We start from the raw sequence: 21,866 nt of genomic DNA, 5'->3' as shown, positions 1-21,866 counted from the left end.
GACTTATTTCCTTCTAAAAATGTAATCAATTTAATCTGAGACCAATCAATCTTCTGTAAAAAAAAAACATTTTAAAAAAGTATTCATCTCATGATTAAAGAATAAAGAAAAAATCACTAGAAAAAGTATTTGACTGCCAAATTATTATTTTTTAGATTGCACTACTGAAATGTTACGGAGTCATATCTTAAAAAATCAGTATGCTCTTTGCTTTCCATTCCAAAGTACTTCTTTCCAAGATAAATGAGGAATATGAACTCTCAGAGTAAATCATAAAACCTAATTACAAGAGATCTGGGTTTCTGTAGTACTAAAATATAAAAATTGTATATTGTCTACCTTTCTTTAAAATTCAGATCCTAGTGTGGGTGGAAACAGCTTTGCTTGTGATTTTGAATAATCTTTGGTTAAGGCAGGATGGCATCCATTCTTGCCCTTCTTGACCTCTCAGCAGCTTTTGATACCATCAATTCAGACAATCAGAGGTGAACAACATGGTGCTGTGATGATTCAGCTCTTTTTCAGGGCCAGTTGGTACTGTTTGGGGAAGAGAGATCCTGCCTTATGCCCCTACTATATAGAGTGCTGCAGGGTTTGGTGCTTCTCTTTGTCCTACTGTATTTAACATATTCATGAGGCCACTATGTGAGGTAATCTGTAACCATGGGGTGAGATAAATTTTTATTTAGCTTTTTGTTGTCTCTTTTGAATAGAAACTAAATGTTTTTTACTTCTATCTATCTATCGATAGCTGATTTGTCTGAATGCCAGGTTTCCAGGAATTCCCTAGCATTTTACTTGGTCTAAGATGCTCATGGTTTTTTCCAATTGAAACTGTGGTTAACTCTGTCAATCTGTTGGGAAAATAAGTTTTCATTGTGTCTCCTGTCCGCTAGTTGGTGTTCATGGATGGGTTCTCCTAGTCTGCTCCTGTCTATCCTATATATATATAGTCACTATATAGTGACTGTTACAATGCTTACAGTGTATGTTGCAGATGACTCCCATTTTTGCTTCTTTGGCTACTTGGTCCTTTGGTTTAGTAAAGATGTTTCGGTCATCTTTAGTTGGTTTGCATGCCAAATTGATGCCACCTGGTTATAATAGTCTGCTGATTGTTTCTGAGATATTTTTGATGCATGTCAGTCTTATTCTTTTTATAGCTTGTAATGGGTTGAGTGGTCAGACAATTTTCGATAAAATTATGTGCGTATCCATTTTGTTAGAAGATGTTGTACAGGTAGTCTTTAGCTTACAACCACAATTGAGCCCAAAATTTATGTTGCTAAATGAGACATTTGTTAAGTGAATTTTGCCCCATTTCATGACCTTTCCTGCCAAGTGAATCATTGCAACTTAATAACAATGACTGTTAAGTGAATCTGGTTTACCCATTGATTATGCTTGTCAGAAGGTCACAAAAGATGATATCATGATTCCAGGACACTGCAACTGTCAAAAATATGAGTCAGTTACCAAGCATCTGAATGTTAGTCACCTGACCATGGGAATGCTGCAATGGTCGTGTGAAAAATGGTTATAAAACACTTTTTCTAGTGATGTTGTAACTTTAAATGGTCACCAAATGAACTGTTGTAACGTTGATTACTATCTGTATAGGTCAGGGGTGTCCAAACTTGGGAACTTTAAGACTTGTGGACTTCAACTCCCAGAATTCCCCAGCCAGCATGGCTGGCTGGGGGATTCTGGGAGTTGAAGTCCACAAGTCTTAAAGTTCCCAAGTTTGGACACCCCTGGTATAGGTGGTCTGTTTCCTTTTTCTGGTGTTCTGAGTTGCTGCAATATGCTGGTATTTGAATAACAACCTATAAAAAGAGTAATACTGTGGTAGTGCAATATCTCAGAATCAAGACTAGCGGATTTCTGAGAACCTGACATTCAGAAAAACCGGCCATCAATAGACACATAGAAATAAATCACATTGATACATCATTGATACATGAATAAAAAGCTAAGAAGGGGAAAAAAGATCAGAACACATCATCTCCATCAACCAATATTCAGATAATCAGGAATTCAGATCAGACAAATAATCAAGCCAGAAACAATAGCCTAATAAAGAACAACCAAAGAGAAAACCAAGCCACCACAAATACTAGCAGGGCAAGCTACTGTATATAAACAGGAATCAAATCCTACAGTCACTAGCACTAATAATGTTACCTAGGTAATGAAATATCTGAAAGCAAAACAACCAAGCTCAGAGAATACCAAAGACTCCACTTTCAATATTGTTTCAACATCCGTGGCACAATATTTATCAGAGTTTTAAAGACAGGTAATTTCGTTTTTTATGGAAATCAATCACTAAAGCAATAAACAGATGAGGAGCTAACCCTTTATATTGAAGGATTGGAAGCATTAAACAGAGCATTGCTATAAGAAACCAGAAGTCTTGCTTGGATTGATGTTATTAACTAGGCTCCTTCTTGCCTGGGTGTTTTACAGAATCAATTTACATTAGGAGGGGAGAAAAAGTGTTCTTGTAATTTAGTTGAGCTGCATTGTATGAGCCCCATCCAAACTATCAAAAGCAGTACTGTAGAAGACAGGATAGGGATGCAAGTCAAAATGGGCAAGAAAATGGTAGAACACCACCCATGTTCTCTAGATGAGTTACCAGATAGATTACATCAAAGGTTCTGAAGAAGTTGGCAGATGTGATGTTGGAACCATTGAACAAAATCTTTCAAAACTCCTGGAGCACCAAGGGAACTACCAGAAAAAAAAGGAGTTAGATACTTGTTCTAACTACAAGGGTTTCCACCAAGGTCCTCTGTTCCCACGGGAACAGAGATTTAATCCTATTGGTCAAAGGGTCTGACAGCTCCCTATAAAAGGGCTGCTGTCAGACTCAACTTTCACTGGATTGTTCTCACTTGTTGTACTTAATAAAGAGCTGTTGTTACCGTTAAGCCTGTGTGTGCCTATCCATTACCCATTCTAACAAAAGGGATCCAGGAAACTACAAACCAATCAGCCTAACTCAAGAAAATTCTGGAAAAGATAGTTAAGAAGTGTATTTGTGAGCACCTAGACATGAGCAGTTACTAGAAGCCAATATGCAAAGCTGTTACTAGAAGCCAATATGGCTTTGTTAAAAACAGATCATGTTAGACAAACCTTATGAACTTCTTTGACAAACTCACTAAATTAGTGGACAAGATAAATGTTGTGGACATAATATACGTGGACTTCAGTAAGGCATTTAACAAAGTAGATCAGAATTTACTGCTTGGTAAGATAGAAGAATGTGGATAGACGGCATCACTACCAGATAGATTTGTAACTGCACTACTTGAGCAGAGAGTTGGAATAGAAGACCCCCAATGATTCTTCCAACTCTTTTATTTGATGTTATGCCCTAATATAAGAAGGATTTCTCTATGTGTACATCTTCCACACCATACATTTTCCACATACATAATTTTTCTAATTTTTCCACATTAGCCACAACTACATGTCTCCTCTTTTTGTTCATCAGATTCAGTGGAACACATAACTGACACCCAAAAAGGAGCAAAATTTAGCAGATATTTATTTATGAAATGATTTATAGAGTTCCTACTTCTAAAGGATTTAAGATGGCTCACCACCAACACCAACACCATGAGGAATAACCAGTCTAAACTAACTAGGCAGTCCAAGAACCATCAAATAAAAGGCCCATAGAATAAAAACATTTTATTTAAATACCTTGTTGAAGATCAGCAAACAGGAAACTGTCCATATCTTTAAAGGTGTTCCAATGCAGAGGGACAACCACTATAAAGTCATATCTCTCTCTCAGATATCTGGAGATTCTTCTTTTACAAAAATGCCCAAATAAAAATGTATTACACCTCTTCTGAATATTTGCAGGTTAATAAAATAAACCTCCTATTATTAATACTGATACTTAACTCATACTGATTTCTTTATATACTTGATGATTTTGTCTATAATAATTACCACCAATTTATTCAGGATATGTGTTAAATCAAACACTCTGTAATTTCCTAAGTACTCTTTGGATCCTTTATTAAAAACTGGCAGTGGATCAACCACATTTTCCTTCTCTGATATTAAACGATGTTAGGAACACATAAACATGTTTTTTTTCAGACTAGTTAAAGGTCAGCTTATTATTTCACTGAGAATAATATGGCTTAATAGTGGGATGTATCCTCTTCATGCTCTCTCTCTCTCTCTCTCTCTCTCTCTCTCTCTCTCTCTCTCTCTCTCTCTCTCTCTCTGTTATTATGCAAGTTCTACAATCCCATCTTTTCATGTTCCTTAGCCCTTTGCTCTTCATTTTAAACTAAGTTTTGATTTGGTGCCAGATGTTAAAATAAAAAGCAAAGCAAAGAAGGTGAAAGAAAAATTGAAGTCACTGTTTTCTACATGACCATAAGGGAGAAAGGAATGGCTTCCTGTTGTGATGTAAATTAACTATTAAAGGAAATTAATTGATTTGATATTATCTAGACCTTTCAGCAGGGCTTTCATTTTCTTTTTTTAAAAAACTGAGGTTACATGAAAGGTATCTCCATAAATAGTTCAAATACAAACCCAACAACAAATAATTAAGTAGGGTAAGGGGGCTCTGGGAATTAGGTGGAAGAACAATCCAAGGTATCATTATGGAAAAGAATATAGGCTTCTGCTTTCTGATCTACCAATATACTCTGCAGTTTGAAGATGTGCTCAACACTGTGAAGAAATCTCCTAGGTTTTCCCTAACTGTTGCTACTTCTTCTTAACCTTCTCAGATTACATTCCTGTGAATTATAATTGTGGAAATTCTCTGCAACTGTGATTACTCTTTCTTTTGTATTGATGCCGGATAGATTAGTTCTCATTTTTTTAGTAGGTCATATGCATTTCAGTAATGTGTTTTTCAAATTACTTCAAATAAGAAGAGAATTTTAAAGAAATCCCCATGGCTAGAGCAAGGGTGATTTTCCTCCCCACAGTACAGGAGTCACACTCATTCATTTATTCACTGATTGATTGATTGACTGACTGACTGATTTATTGATGATGTTTTTCATGAAAAACTAATAAAAATATTTTATTTACAGCAGCAGAGACCAGGGGAACTGGTTTGGGGGCATGGCCAGCCTGGGTCACTGGTGGTTCTGCAACCCAGGCCAAATTACCATTAGCAGTTTGCCCAAACCAGTGTGAACTGGTAGAAACCCACTCTGGTTGGAGTCTGCCTTTCCATGTAGATCTAATCTGCATTAAATCATCCTTATTTTGTAGCATGCATATTGTTAGGTCTATTTGCAAATTCTTTTAGATCTCCCTTCTTTGGTAGTGGTATATATTGGTATGTACACTGATTTTTTCAATCTGTTAGGTACTGTATCATTCTCCAAATTTGCTGGTATAGTTTGATTAGAACCTTTACAGATTCTTTTTCTGTTGCTTGCTATATTTCTGTAAACATTCTATCAATTCCTATAGCCTTCCAATTTGGTTAATGACCATGTTGCTTATCTAATTTCATCTTCCAGTACTAGAAGTACTTATAAGTTATGAAGTATATTCTAAGGTAACTTTCAATATAGTCTTCACTTCCTTTTACCAATATCATAGATAATTTGATTGTGCCCAGTCTGCTGATATCCATGTTTATATGTATTATTCTGGCTGCTTGAAAAAGTGGTAGTAATGAAGAAATAACTGGAATGGCAGAAAATAAGTCATTCTTCTGCTTTGAGTCTCTTCCCTAGAAGAATAAACCATCCATTTATATTTCTGTCTTTATTATTTCTAACTTTGGTATTTTAGTCTCTAATCAATAGCAGCATATCTGCTTCTATGTTTTCTTGATTATACTTTCAACTTGAATGTAAAATCTGTCAACTTCCTCTTATTCTGCATCGGTGGATAAATGTGGATAACCAACATTCAAATGGTTGTCTGCAAAATCTAATTGAAATTATGAAGACTTTGACTGAATTGAAACCAAGTATTGTCTTTATCCTTCCTGATTATGGAAGCAGCACTGTTTTTTTCTTGTTTTCCTTGTTTTTCTTTTTGTTCCAGATAGTTTTAAAAAAATGTTCTTCTGATTGGGACTATCCTATCTCAAGTCATTTCAATTTGTCAAGATGTCAATATGTAATACATTTGTTCACTTTGTCAAGGTTTCCCATGTTCATGCTTCTTGTTTTCCATGTTCCCACTGTAATTCGATATTTGCAGCCTAAGATTATTTCCCCCTGCATGATATTATTACCAGCTAAGTATCTGAAGGAATTATCTGGTGATAACATAAAATCCATTATTATTCCAAAATATCTTGAGGTCTTCCTCAATATTATGTTGAGGGCCATCTGATCTGAGGGGTCCATCATCTGACACTATATTGTCAAATACTTTATTATTTATTTATTACTCATTTATTAAATTTGTTTGCTGCCATCTTACTGTGAGGTGACTCTTGATCTTTCCTACCCATGTGATTTTGGTCTATCACTGCCTTTTCCTATGCAATGTGAAATGACATTGCTGTGATAAATAACATTGTTGTGATCATCTAAAAGCATCATCTGCCTTCAGCACCTTTTTATATCACTGCTAACTAATATGCTGCTTGCTTGCTTTATCTGAGATGACCTTTATACCTTGGGTGACCTTACTTGAAGCATATTCTTGGAATATATGCATGGTATGCTTTACTAATTACCCCAGGGATATCTCTCTACCTGCCAGGATGAAGTAGCACACAGGAGAGAAAAATATTCCTTTTTTCAAACATATATATCTATAGAACAGGGCAAGTTGACATTATATTTCATCGTGTTATTTCTATGATTTCTTTTTAAAGCATTTTGTAGAATAATCTCAGGCATTCTACCCTTTCAGACTGTTTACATAGTTAAGAAGGATATATAAGACAAAGAGAAAATATTTAGAACTTCATTGGTAGCTGGTAGCCCAAGTCCCTATTTAATCCAGAGGCTATAAACAATAAATGCTGTTTCTAAGAATCGTGATCTGCAGGGGAAGTCTGAACTTTAAGGACCCAATTAGGATTTCAGGTGTTTGAAGTGTGGGCTGCAAATGTTTTATGCATGATTCCAGGTGTATATTCTAAGGAAATGAAACATCATTTAAATGCAGCAAAGCAGGTGAGTGGTGCCTACAGGAAAAATGGGGCACAATAATCACATTTGGGAATGCAGAAAATTGCACTATTTTCAACATTTTACAGAATAGCCATAACCCTTAATTTCAATTACTTAATTTTGCCCTAGCAATGAGAATCAGAAAAATCAGAGAAGTGAAAGCTGTTCAAAGACTGTTTTAACTTACCAAATTCTCAGAAGTGCATTTTGCACTATGTAACCTGATTAGCCGCCATTTCTTATAAAAAGCAAAAAATGAAAAAGTTGTTGAATTTGGTTTTGTTTAAGGAAATCCTTTTTCTTTTTTTTTTCTAGCAAGAACATTATTTAGTTTGTACTTACAAAAAATATAGAAGGAAGGGATTTTACTGCTTTCTTCCAATGCCTTCTATAGATTGTTTTGGTATTTCATATTTTATCCATTATATTATATGCAAAATGCATATTTTGTATGCAAGAATATAACAAACTAATGCAATTATGCAATTATTCTTGATATGAATTCTGTAAACCTACAAATTAACAAGAATTTCTGAAGTCTTTACTGTAGTGTACAGTCAGTTCAAGAAAGTGGAACAGCTTGCCTCCAGAAGTTGTGAATGCCCCTACACTGGAAGTCTTTAAGAAGATGTTGGATAGCTATTTGTCTGAAACGGTATAGGGTTTCCTGCCTAGGCAGGGGGTTGGACTAGAAGACCTCCAAGGTCCCTTCCAACTCTGCTATTGTATTGTATTGTATTGTATTGTATTGTGTTGTGTTGTGTTGCGTTGTGTTGTATTGTATTGTATTGTATTGTAAGTCACTGCTGAGAGAAATCTCCCTTCTCCGTTCTTATGGAAGAAAGTTATGACATGATTCCATCCCATAATATGATCTTCCCCTCCTTGACACAGAAAGATAAAACTATTGTGCTAAAATGTTTGATTGATATAAATTTGGATGTTCTGCTCCCATTGGATTTTCAAGGAAAATGAATACTAGCATCAAATAAAATTCATTAACATTCATGTTTCTGTGATCAAATTTCAGCAAAAAGAACGGTCTAAAGAAAGAGGTATTGTGTTGAAAGAGATATTGTATATCTCAAAATGAAAGTTAGCAGGTACCTAATAGAAAGGACCTTTACTCTGGCACAGTGACATCCTTTTCATTCAGCAGTCCTATGAAGGTGGATTCCTTTCCAGACACAGAATGCCCTGTGACTCTGGACATACAAAATAACAGAATAAAGAGTTGGAAGGGACCTTGGAAGCTTTTCTAGTCCAACCTCCTGTCCAATCAGGAGTCCTTATACCAGTGGTTCCCAATCTTTTTTTAGCCAGACCCCACCTTAGCATCTCTAAAACCCTGACACCTCACCTGTGACATATAATTCTTACTTTACTCCAAAAGTAAACTCTACTGACACGGAGGAAGCCTAAAAGGCCATTAACTTGGTTTAAACAAAGTTCAAATTGCCCCCATTAAAAATCAAATTGCCCCCCTATGGGGTGTGGGCCTCACATTGGGAACCACTGCCCTATACCATTTCAGACAAAAGGTTATCCAACATCTTCTTAAAAACCTCCAGTGTTAGAGCACCCACAACTTTTGGAGGCAAGTCATTCCACTGATTAATTGTTATCACTGTCAATAAATTTCTCCTTAGTTTTAGGTTGCTTCTCTCCTTGACTAGTTTCCATCCATTGCTTCTTGTCCTGACTTTAGGTGCTTTGGAGAATAGATTGACTCCCCCAAACCCTTTGTAGCACACCCTTAGATATCGGAACGGTGCTATAATATTGTTATTTGAGCTAACAGAGCAGATGCTTCTACAGTATCTGTATTATAGAGATATTCATTCTAGCCTTGTGACACCATTTCTGCATAAATAAACATGCCACACAGGACAATTTTACAGCACCATGTTGCTTTTTGATATCAGCCCCACTACAACATGCCAGGTTCTTTGCAGTGCTCAGAATTCATTGGATGATGACCTGGGCTATAAAACCTAGATTTAATGAAACCTAGATCACCACATTAGAGTTCTCTGTAATTTGATACTCTTCCATATAACCTTTAATGCTCCCCTACAACTATCTAATGTTCCTACCCTTTCTTTTAAATTCTTGTTTCCATATAAATTTTCTGTTTTTAATTCATGTCCCTTTTATATCTTCTATAGAAGATACTGTATATCTTCTGTATCTTTTCAGATATGTTCAGATTTTATTTTTACTCCATTGCTTTTTTACTCTATGCTTTTTTTTTACTGTACCTCTCTTCCCAATGCTGGTGTATAACAATACTGCAGTAAGATAAAGATTAGTGTGCCTCAAAGGACAAACATGCGGTGAGTTGCATTAAAAAGGGATCTTGAAGAATTTACATTCAAACAGAAAAGAAAAATCCCACAAAGCAAGTTCAGTACCTGGTGATATTTTTGTTGTATTCTTCACAAATGGAAGTGGCTTGCCATTTTCCTCTTCCAGGATTATCCTAATATTGTCTTCAGGCCAGATCTGATCTTGCATAGTATTTTCAACATTAGGCAATGTCAGCTAAGTGCTACCACTTGGTGGCTCTGTGGCACATTTTACATTAATTAGATAAATTAGAAGACTATAATATAAAGCTCTACTATATTATGAGGTGTGAACATAAGCATCCACATTTTTGAAAACAAAATTTTCAGAAAAAAAAAGCTGGATCTGATTATTGTCCTGCCTACCACAAATAAGAAGGCACATAGGATTTTTAGCAGTTAACATACCTTGACATTCAAGTAATGATGACAATATTTGCCTAACACCAGAAATTTCTAGTGAATGTTGCTACACCATATCGCCTTTTAAGGGAGGTGGTTCCTTTTCAGTTTAGAATCTCATGCAAACAATTCTTCCAGATGTGCAATGCTTCATCATCTATATACCTTTCTATGCTTTGGTCTTCAAAGAAATAACTACTACAATTCATGTCCTTTTTCTATATAGCTTTTTGATAGTAGTATTTTTTGCAGTATAAGACACACCTCCCCCCCTAAAATAGGGTGAAAGTTTGGGTGCGTCTTATACACTGAATGTAGTCCCACCCACTGGCCCCCACTCTTTGGCCTCTGCCTCCCAGCAATTTACCTCCTTGGAGCAAAAGGAGAAATGGGGCTTGCGGAGACGTCAATAGGCTATGGCAATCCATGCAGCTTGAAACAGCTGATCATCAGGAGCTTTAAACCTTGCTTAAACTGAAACTGAGCGTCTTATACTCTGAAAAATACGGTATATTTCAGCTGGCAATGAGCATCAGAAAACAGTTTGTAGCACTCTTTCCCCTGGTATTGGCAACCAGACTCACACCTCCCCTTTTCTTACATATTCAAAGTGATAGAAAACTATGAAGTAGAGACATACAGGATGTTCTATAATGGGCTGGCAATCTCCTGCCAACAGAATTGTTATGATTAATTGCCATCTCTATAGAAGGTAGGATGTTTGGAAGCAAGGGAAAAGATAAAAATGGCCTCAAAAATTTAAAGGGTCAAGCAATTTAACTGGCTAGAAAATAACCAATTAAGCAAAGGAGAACATGTGAAAGGTGAATCAGTTCTTAATGACAAGTGATAATGACAGGTCACAGAAGTGCTCTTGAAATCAAGCAAGATCACATTCCCCCCCTCTCTCTTACTCTTGATGTGTAAATATGGGGGGAGTGCAATCACATTAATTCATAAATGGCAAGTTTTGTGAGAAGCACTCATGCATAAGGATGAAAACCTGAACAACAATGAACTGTATCGGCTCTCTTTTCTTTGAAGCAATGATCAATGTAAATTGTGGTAAAGGACAAAACTAGGGGCAGATTTAGCTGTTCCTAGAATACTATCAGTTTTCACATTCTAAAAAAGACAACCCTGAGTTTAGCTTGACCTTACTCAATCTATTGTTCTCCGGATGCATTTCTATCTAGCATTGGAAAGATATATAATTCTTATTACTCCATTACAAAACTATCACAGATTATGCAAAGTTGCCAACTACAGTCCCATATGCAGAAATTGCACTAATTTGATTTGAATGTAACATTGGCACTTGTTTTAACAGCTAGCTACTTTCCTTTCAAAACTTCTGGTAAGGTAAAGGTTCCCCTCACACATATATGCTAGTCGTTCTTGACTCTAGGGGGCAGTGCTCATCTCTGTTTCAAAGCCGAAGAACCAGCGCTGTCCAAAGAGGTCTCCATGGTTATGTGGTTGGCTTGACTAAATGCCAAAAGGCACATGGAATGCTGTTACCTTCCCACCAAAGTGGTCCCTATTTTTCTACTTGCATTTTTACATGCTTTCAAACTGCTAGTTTGGCAGAAACTGGGATAAGTAATGGGAGTTCACTCCGTTACGCGGAGCCACAGATTCAAACCGCCAAACTGCCAATCTTTCTGATCAGCAAGCGTAGCATTTTAGCCACTGAGCCACCATGTCCCTACCATTCTAGCTGGTAGACAGTCTAATAATTATAAAATAAGTTATCAGTTATTATTTATCTCCTAACATATTTAACATATTTAAAATGTAAAATATATTAAGAGATAAATAATAATAATAATAATAATAATAATAATAATAATAATAATAATAATAATAATAATAATAATAATAATAATAATAATAACCAATAACTTATTTTTCCTGTTCTCTCTGCTTTCCAATTGGGTTTTATATGTTTCACTAAATTATCACATTTTAAAAAAGCTTTATATATTGCTGGAGATAGGACTGGGCAATTATTTTGATGGAATGAAAGTAATGGACAATGCTTTAAAACAATGAGATTACCATGGAACAAAGTTGAAAAATGTGCTATGATGCTGCAAAAATGGGAATTTATGAGTTAAATGCTTAATTTAGACTTTAAAAAAATATTTAGAGCTTAGAACATTTCAGATACCATAAAAATGAACAATATTTGTAACCGTCTATATATGTATGTGCATATTAAGCACAACAGGAGTTAGAATAATTGCTATAATTATTACTCAAAGCTCATATTTTTGCTACCAACTCAAGTACTGCAGAGAAAAATCTCACATATTTTCTTTTGTGACAATAAAAAATACGTGAGTTTGGGGATTGAGAACTAGTGAGGGAGCTCCATGGTAAAATACTGACTTAAACTTGGATCTTGCCAAATCCAGTCGAACATTTTAATGATGACTCCAATGCTACCTGTCTCCATGTGCATCTCCCACAATTCTAATTGTACTGGTATTTCTAAAGATGTTGAGCATTAAAATCCAAGGATGTTTGACTGAACACATTCAAAAGCTGCCCTGCGTCCGAATTCACAGATTAATGTAGAAATTTAGTAGAATGAAACATGCAAAAGGGACACAGACCAGAAAATCTTACATTATGACTGGTTTTGCTACAACACAAGCTAGGGATGGGTAGTTCAATTTATTTCAAAGTTTTCTTGGCATCTGTTCAATCATAAATCGGTTCCATCTCACAAATTGTAATTTGTGATTTCAGGAATACACGCATATCCATTCCAATTAATATTTCTAGATCATTCATCCACTCACCCACCCCCAACTGCATTTTTGCATTTATGTTATCCCAAAATGCCCATTCTTATATGCTTTCTGAAACATGATTCAGGAGAAATTCAGAGGAGGGTGAAATACAAAGCATAAATTTCATTTTAACGTATGCCGATTAGTGTACATTCAAAGTGACAATAAAGTTACTGTATTCTAAAGTTATTCTCATAATTGCATTCCAAAATAGGTATTAGCTTCCGTGGTATGAATTTGATCATGTGAATGAAAAATGCAGACCAAACCATTACTTGACCATTAGTAATACTCCTTTTGTGTGCTGCAGATTCCCCAAGATTCATCTCCCTCAGTGACAGCTATGGAGAATTGCTGCCAGTCAGTGGCAGAACTGGATCAGTTGCTTTAAAATTTATTGAAGGCGGATTTTTATTTCTAGTAAGGACTTCTCCTTTATTTGCAACCTGGTGTTTGGGAGAGAAAGAAAGGCCAAGAAAGTGAATTTCTACACATCCCTTTGGCTTGTTTCCTGCCACTATTCCAGCTGCACACAATATATGGGGTGAGATTGATAATTTCTGGGGCAATATGACCCCTGAGAGGAATATACACAGAGACAATATTTGGCTTCCTCTAAACTAGTGTTTCTTAAGCTCAGCAACTTTAAGTTGTGTGGCATGTTGTCTGGGGAATTCTGTGAGATGAAGTTTATATGTCTTAAAATAACTGAAGTTGAGAATCACTCCCCTAAACTAATATTTCCAACCTCTCAATCTGGGAAAGATCTTGGCCAGTTCATGGAAGATGAGGGGGAAATGATATTTTTGTCCTTCACTTCTACAAAAGGAATTCCCAAATGAATAACAACAAAGTTTTTATCCATCAAAAAACTGTTTACTGTTCTAAGATAATCCCTCATCATTTTATAGACTTTCCATGCCTTTCATTTCTCCCTCCATAGTGTTTTACAATAAAAGATGAATAGTGTCATTGGTGTAAATAATAGTGTTCTTGGCTACTAAAGCCTTGGTCTTGCCCATGCAATTGTGTTACTAGTCATTCATTACTATGCATACAAACATAACTACTTCAGCCAAACATCTCAAAGTCTTGATAGAGTACTAATCAAAAGAATCTTTTACTCAGGTTTGAGTCCTGGCTTTTGCTCAAGTCTTACAACAGATTCATCTCACTCTAGGCTCACTCCAAATTCTCTCAGTGTATTTGTCTAGCATTTCCAGCAGAGATCTCTAGGCTTTTGTGTGGCTTTCTTCATTCTGTCCCAAACAATAGAAACTTTTGAATTGTTTAAACTTATTGAGAACAAAAAAGTGTGTTGAAAGTTGTTTACTTCATGGAGATTTGAACTTCAATCTTCAAGACATAAATCCAATATTCATCTATTTTCTATCCCATTGGCAAAGTCTGTTTTCTTTGTCAGCTGCTTCCTTTATTGCCTACTATTGCTACTAGGGTACTACCAAGTGACTAATCTAATGAAAGTAGGGTTCTTTCCTTTGAATGATTTTTGATATTTCTCCTTTGCATTATAAACCATCATAATGAAAGACCAAGTGGAAGGGAAAGGGATTACATTTTCCCAACTTCAATTTCCAGGCACATCTTAATGTCTAATTGCATGAGGTCTGCACACTGCAATTTTCTTACTTGTTTGTATGCTTTTTGAATTTTATCTTTATCTAAATTTCAATACTTTGACAGATGATGCTCAGCCATGGTGTCTTTAAAATATAGCTATATTGTTATCATCATGCAGGTTATTTGTCTATTGTGTTTTAGAGTAACTTTGAACAAAAAAAGATCTTTAGCAATTATGAAGAGCCTACTGAAAATCATTGTTTAGTAACTAGCAGCACATAATTCAGTCAAAATTCTTAAATCATAATCCTATTAGCTCAATTTAGGTTGCTGGTATTGCTGGTAACATCTCAAGTACTTCTTCAGTCTACCTCATAACTTTTTCTGATTCCCAGAGCTTACTGGAATTATATCTTTATATAAAACAAATGCTTTCCTGCAATTCTCCAGAAACCAAGCAAAATATAATTTAATCTCACCATGTTCATCTTATATTATTCCTATATCTGGAATGAAGTCATATTTCTAGGCATGATGGTTTCTTTTCTTGATTTTTCTATCTTGATGCCATATACACTCAGGAACTCTACTATGTACTAATATCATATCTATGAAACCAGTGCTAATCATACTGGGAAGATAGTATTCAAGATTGGCCCAGGGCCTCGATTGTTGCATATGTAGTCATCTTCTAAGCATTGTAGACTGTCTCACTTCTGAAAAGGAAGGGCAACTATAAAGGCAACAATTAGATAAAAGAAGCTTCAGCCTGGGCCAAGAAAGTAACTTGAAAAAACATTTCAGACAAGTTCTTCTTTAGTTCACGCAAAATAAAGATAGAAAACAGAAAACATATTCAGACTTCCAAGGTTGTGCAATTATAGCTGTTACAATAAAGCAGTCCTCAACCTACAACCACAATTGAGCCCAAAATTTATGTTGCTAAATAAAAAATTTGTTCAGTGAGTTTTGCCCCATTTTATGACTTTTGTTGTCACAATTGTTAAGTGAATCATTGCAGTTGTTAAATTAGTAATATTGTTGAGTGACTCTGGATTCCCCATTGACTTTGCTTGTCAGAAGGTCACAAAAGGTTATCACATGACCCTGGGACACTGTAACCATCATAAATATGAACCAGTTACCAAGCATACAAATGCAAATCACCTGATCATGTGAGGTGATCCTAAATGTGAAAAATGGTCGTAAGTCACTTTTTTCAGTGCCGTTGTAACTTCAAACGGTCACTAAGCAAACTGTTGTAAGTCAGGGACTACCTGAAGATGTAGTATTGACCCACATGGCTTTGGTTTAATCTGGTCTACCTTGTAAAGTTGACTGTTACAGACCTCAAATTAGACATTGCTCTCTATTTGTGAGCTTGATTTTTCCAATAAATTCTGCAAGCTTCTCATGTCTCTGAAAATAAACTTGTTTTGATTTTGTGTTTTTTTTTCCATTTATAGGTCTTAGATTTAGGTTTAGTTTATTGGATTTGCATGCCACCCTTCTCCCAAAGGAGTCAGGGCGGCGTACAACATAAAAACACATATTACAAAAGTTAAAAGAAAGATTAAATAGAATATCCAAAAAAACCAATAGACATTTACAATGAATTTAGAAATTAAATTAAAATTAACAATTAAAATCAATAATTTATTTTATGCAGGCCAGCCTGGCTTGCTGGAAAAAACAACTTTTAGGGCACGCCGGAAGGACCGGTCTTAAATCTATCCACACTGTCTCTTGCAAGGTTCACCTTGAAATATATTTTAGTCTCCTAAAATTACCTTCCCATTTTCTTCGGGGCCTTTAGCTATTGTGGTGAGATGCATCCTCCCCCCTCCTTTACCTTTACAGATAAAGAAGATCCCTTTTGTCCATGTGCCAAATTGTATTTCTCTACTTCAGCAAAATCTACACATGTGCATGGCCATTCATACTCTGCAAATATATTGCACTTATTCATTTTGCACTTTCCATTTGGTTCAAGTGAATAAAGATAAGAGAGAATAGCCTCAGTATTATGAGAGAGAGAAAACAGCATTTCCAAAGCTTCTATACATATTGAGACTATGGTTCCCTGAATTCCCAATTAGCATGTTTATTAGTAAAATGGCCTGGAAAGTTCTGGGAGTAAGAGTCCCAACACATCTGGAGAACATAATACTGAAAAAAGTCATAACCGAAGAACACTGATTTGGGCAATGTACTATTTTTTTTGTCTATTTAACACTATCAATATATCCCCAGGAGCTAATACTAAATTCAGTAATAAGGAAAGATGAGAGAAAAATGGAAAGTAAATAACATAGAGATAGTAGTAAACAGGGGATCAACATATTGTACTGGGCCCAGCCAGGTTTCTTTTCATTTAGTAACATTCTAGCCTGCTCCCTGAGGCTTTTAGGGGTGAGGTGGGAGGCAGCCAAACCCAACCTGGACAGGCCTGGCCCACCTTTCCCATGACCACCACACTTTTAAGCCCAGAGGTAGGTCTTTGAGAGGTCAACAGCTCACCCCATGGTCTCCGTTTGCTAGCAGAAAGAGAAAGGTAGGTGCTTGGGAAATACAGCTAGTCCTCAACTTACCACAGTTCGTTTAGTGACCGAAGTGACAATGGCACTGAAAGATGTGATTTACTACCATTTTTCACACTTGACAACCTTTGCAGCATCCCCAGGGTCACTTGATTTATATATGGGTGCTTGGCAACTGGTTCATACTTACGATCGTTGCTGTGCCCCGGGGTCATGTGATCCTCTTTTATAAGGGACGGAGGAAACTAATCAGAGAGAAGCAAGCTAGAACAAAGAGGAAATTTCCTGACAGTGAGGTCAATTAACCAATGGAACAGCTTGCCCCTAGAAGTTGTGGATACTCCAACCCTAGAAGCTTTTAAGAAGAGATTGAACTGCCATTTGTCAGAAATTGTGTAGGGTCCCTGCTTGGGCAGGGGATTTGGATTAGATGACCTGCAAGGTCCCTTCCAACTCTGTTAGTTAAATCTGTGAAACTTCATTATTCACTTTGTATCCATTTATTTGATTTTTTAAAAAAATAAATGCATAAATTGAACATACTCATCTGCTTCTATTTTCACTAGGATTTTTGTCAAGCATGTTTAAATTTGTCATTTTATAGGAAGTCTTATTTTAAGGCTCACATTCTAGATCTGAGAATCTGGAAGCCAGAAACGAACCTTCGATGACCTACAGTAGAATTGGATTGATGGTAAGTTTGATGGATCAAGACCAAATAAAAAACAAAATAAATGAGATGCTGGTGACAACTCAAGCCCCTTCTGAAAAATAGATAAAAAAATGTAATGTTGAAACATGGTCTTAATCTAGATTAAAATGCCTTCTGCTTTATTATAACATGGACATTTTGTTTTCCATTGTGTTTGAAGTATGAGGGTTATTGTTCCTTTTCCCCATTGGCCCGCCCAGATGCATGAAGGGAAGTGGAGACCTGCTATTGTTTGAATAAACTGCCTGGGAACAATCAAAGAATAGTCTCCCTCTGGTATTTCCTTTTGTTGCTTTTATTTTATTTATTCAGTCAGAGTTTAATGGATTTCTAATGCAGAAAACAGTTTCGTTTAAATAAAACTGTTGGCATAATGCATCTAAGATTTTGAGGGATTGCTTCCTCTCTACACATCTTCTGGACTATTAAAGCCTTTCTTTTATATTTTTCACTCACAAAGAGAAGGAACTATACAGCTATCATCTTGCTCACTGACTACGTTTATGGGTCGCTGAAATGTCAGGCATGGAGATAGATATATGACTCATCAAATATTTCATATTACACACACATACACAAACTTTAAACACAAGAATAAGATTAAAGTAAAATAGAGCAAAATAAAAAATACAGAAAGAGGGGGAGAAAAAAAGCTAAGGGTACTAAAAGGAAAAGAATAGAGAAAAATAGAAAAGAAAGAAAAAAAATATAAAGAAAGGGACTAACTTTGAGAACTGGGCTGAAAATGAGAGGGCCTATATGATAGATGAATACAGACAATATTATGGAATAGGAGGAAAATACTACAATTAATATTGTTTTTCTCAACTAATTTTAATATTCCCCAGGAGAAGAAGGATGAGGAGGAATAGAATAGAATAACAGAGTTGGAAGGAACCTTGAAGATCTTCTAATTCAACCCCCTGCTTAGACAGGAAACCCTACACCACTTCAAACAAATGGTTATCCAACATCAGTGTTGGGGCATTCACAACTTCTGGAGGCAAGCTGTTCCATTGATTAATTGTTCTAACAGGAATTTTCTCCTTAGTTCTAAATTGCTTCTCTCCTTGATAAATTTCCACTCATTGCTTCTTGTCCTACCCTCAAGTGCTTTGGAGAATAGCTTGACTCCTTCTCCTTCGTAGCAGCCCCTGAGTTATCGGAACACTGCTATCATGTCACCCCTGGGCCTTCTTTTCATTAAACTAGACATACCCAGTTCCTGCAACTGTTCTTCATATGTTTTATCCTCTAGTCCCCTAATCATCTTTGTTGCTCTTCTCTGCACTCTTTCTAGAGTCTCCACATCTTTTCTACATTGTGGTGACCAAAACTGGATGCAGGATTCCAAGTGTGGCCTTACCAAGGCATTATAAAGTGGTATTAACACTTCATATGATCTTGATTCTATCCCTCTGTTTATGCAGCCTAGAACTGTGTTGGCTTTTTTGGCAGCTGCTGCACACTGCTGGCTCATATTTAAATACTTGGCCACTAGGACTTCAAGAGCCCTTTCACAGTTACTGCTATTGAGGCAAGGTACCACCTATACCAGTGATGGCGAACCTTTTTTGGCTCGCGTGCCACAAGTGGGGGGAGTGCAGGGGGGTTGAGTGCGGGTGTGCCGCACCCATAATGCAATGCGTGACCCCCTCAGTGCGCATGCGCGCAAAACGCGCGACCCCCCATTTTTACATGGTTTTTTTTGCTCCAGGGGCTTTATAGGAGCCTGGGGAGGGCGAAAATAGCCTCCCCCGACCCCCCGGAGGCCCTCCAGAGGCTTCAGGGACGGTCCCTGAAGCCTCCGGGGGGGCGGGGGAGGCTCTTTTCGCCCTCCCCAGGCTCCTATAAAGCCTCTGGAGCCTGGGGAAGGCGAAAAATAGCTTTTGAAAAGGTGGACTCAGCTGTCCAGCGCGCGCATGCCCTGACAAATGGCTCCATGTGCCACTTGTGGCAAGCGTGCCATAGGTTCGCCATCACGGACCTATACTGTACCTGTGCATTTCGTTTTTCTTGCCTAAATGTAGAACCTTACTCTTTTCACCATTGAATTTCATTTTGTTAGACAGTGCCCAATGTTCAAGTCTGTCAAGATCCTTCTGTATCTTAAGCCTAACTTTTGGAGTGTTGATTATTCCTGCCACCTTGGTGTCATTTGCAAATTTGATGAGTTATCTATTTATTCCCTTATCCAAATCATTGATGAAGATGTTGAAGAATACTGGGCCTAAAACAGAGGCTTGGGATACTCCACTGCATACATCCCTCCATGTAGATGCAGTTCCATTGAGGACTACATTGAGGAGGAGGAGGAGGAGGAGGAGGAGGAGGAGGAGGAGGAGGAGGAGGAGGAGGAGGAGGAGGAGGAGGAGGAGGAGGAGGAGGAGGAGGAGGAGGAGGAGATAGAACTATCAATTGAACTTAAAAGCGCAAAAATTCATAGCTTTGGTGACAAACTCATCTGAAGGTTCATAAAAATGCATGCTTTGGGATAAAAGAATACCAATTATTAAAAGGGAAGTCAGCTAAGAGGGTCACTATGAGACTGGGATTTGCCCTGCTAGCCGCACTTTTCCAGAGACGAAAAGTATTTTCTGACTCACATTTTAATTTGATCTGCAGAAGATTTTTTTAAACAACCTTATGCTTTCCTTGCCTTTGAAGTAAATATTACTTTATCCCTGAAGGTTATGTTCAGGCCTTCACCCAGGAAATTTGCCAATACGTAAGCTGGAGGGGGGAGGGGAACATTTTTTTCTTACCAATGGAAAGTTACTGTAATAGAGCCAGATACTTTCACAGACAAGAGGCCTATTCATAACATATAAATATGTCAACCTAAATTTTACAAAGTATACTCTAACTGTGGTTATATGTCACTGTATATATTTTGAATCATATATTTTTTTTAATAAAGAAAAATGAAAAATACATAAATATGTATGGAATATTTTGTGCATTCCTGCGGGATGTGTTATATTTCCAAAGGTTCAAATTTGAAATTGAACACATCCCCGCAGGAAAGAACTTGCTAGCAGATGCGCTGTCGAGAAAACTCCAGTTTGACAGTAAGAAGGAAGAAGTTGTACACCCCATCATATCTCCTTCTCACCAAAAGACAGCTCAAGTCACCATTCAAAACCAAGATAAGCTGAAAACCAAGCTGAAAGCGGCCCTCCAGACAGACCCGTGGTTCAACAACAACAAGGACATCCTAACGATGAATGATGTCATAGCCTGGACGTACAAACTGTACGTCCCTGCAGAGATGAGACTGCAAGTACTACAGCCGAGTCATGATGCGAAACTAGGAGGTCATTTCGGATTCCTGAAAACTCTCCACCTCACCAGGCAGAATCATCCTTAAAGTTCCAATTTAATAATTCAGGCATGTTGGCATTGTGCAGGCGAAATAATCTGCCACGATTATTTCGTGACAATAATATTGTGAAATAATCATTTGCAGTTTTCTCTGAGTTGGACTTCTATGATTGTTCTTTTTCGGTTGCCATTTGCAATAATTTCTGTTATTCAAGTCTTATATGCAGGTGAATTTGCCCATATGAACCTCTGAAAACTGATTAATATACTGTATAATCAGTTTTCAGAGGTTTCTTCAGCTAAAATGGAAGTCATTAACCCTCACCCTTTGGGGAAAAGTGAATGCTCTCAGAATGAATATTATCCCTAGATTAATTTACATTCTGAGAGGAAATCCTGTTTAAATTTCAGGTTTTTTTTTTAGAAAATTAACTCTTTGTTTAGAAATGTTATGGGGTTCTTCAATTCTGAAAATATGTTTACATAAAATGGAATTATCCATTAATGAGGGAGGATTTAGTTTTCCAAATCTAGAGCTATATCAAGCATAACTGTTGTCAAGTATCAAATACTGGAAACCAAAAATTGATGTTAATTTTCTGATTTGGGCAACTTGGAATATACATATATATTTATCCTTTAGTTGGATAAATAGTTTATGGATTTAAAATACAATTAAACTCTAGTATCTCTGGAAGCAATTATGGAATTGGAGCAAAGCTATGGAATATGATATCTAATAAAAACAGATTTGATTCCCCCCCCCCATTCTAAACTGACTTTATGAAGACATCCAACAATAAAAATAGGGGGGGGGATGATGATATGGAAAAAAAATGGATGAAAGTATCCAGTCTTTGACTTTGGGTCAATTGAAGATGAGGAGCAGGATTATTAAAAGGGAAGTCAGCTAAGAGGGTCACTATGAGACTGGGATTTGCCCGGGCTCCTTGGTTCACTGAGGACCTGAGGGTGATGAAGCGCCATAGGAGACGCCTAGAGGACAGGTGGAGGTC

Source organism: Natrix helvetica (assembly GCF_964273705.1).
Source record: "Natrix helvetica genome assembly, chromosome: 2".
Classification (NCBI taxonomy): Eukaryota; Metazoa; Chordata; class Lepidosauria; order Squamata; family Natricidae; genus Natrix; species Natrix helvetica.
The sequence above is the reverse complement of the archived record's forward strand: the minus strand, read 5'-3'. Positions refer to the sequence as shown.